Source organism: Channa argus, chromosome 19 (genome assembly GCF_033026475.1).
Source record: "Channa argus isolate prfri chromosome 19, Channa argus male v1.0, whole genome shotgun sequence".
Lineage (NCBI taxonomy): Eukaryota > Metazoa > Chordata > Actinopteri > Anabantiformes > Channidae > Channa > Channa argus.
In genome coordinates this window covers 10,207,490-10,208,199 of record NC_090215.1, presented here as the reverse complement: position 1 = coordinate 10,208,199, position 710 = coordinate 10,207,490, and positions in this window count along the sequence as shown.

Genomic DNA, 710 nt, shown 5'->3' with positions numbered 1-710 from the left:
AAAATATGAGCATTTACTAGGCGAAAATTCCCTGAATGGCCAGACTACAATTTGCGAGCGCTCGCCAAATTTAGACAATAAAAGCCAGAAAAAAGACACTGTACGATTCCATCATGCCAGTATTAGCCCACTGTTTTGTTTTGTTCCCTCATCGGTTTTGTTTACTGTCATAAAGGTTTGTTTTTAGCAAAAACTTATTTGACTTTGTAAATGTCCTCGAAGATGAATTCAATTCATAACGTGTTAGGGGCACGTTCAAGAGGTGTCTATTTGTCAGCATTGTGTTCCCAGTCACTTTTTATTTAAATTAGTATTTTTTTAGGTCAGTAAACACGACTGAATGCATATGAATGAGTACCATACCTCGTGTCTGCTATTAGATGACTTTAAATTTTCACACCGGATCTTTAAATACCTGATCTTTAAACAACCGTGAACAGGATACGCTTTTAGGCTGTGCTTTCAGAAGGGGTTTTGTATTTCTTCCTTACTGTCAGTGAGGATCATTTGACCAGATTCTCAAACATGTGAACTCCATTCAAATCCCAAAAAGCCTTTTTTTTTTATTTTTAATTCAGAAGTATCAAAAGTTTGTTTTTAATAGCACAACTGTATTTTAACCACTTTTTAATCTCCATCCTTAACATGTGTACATCTCTGCATATCAAATTAATCGGATCTAAATGAACCCAAGTCATTTTCTGTGTTGA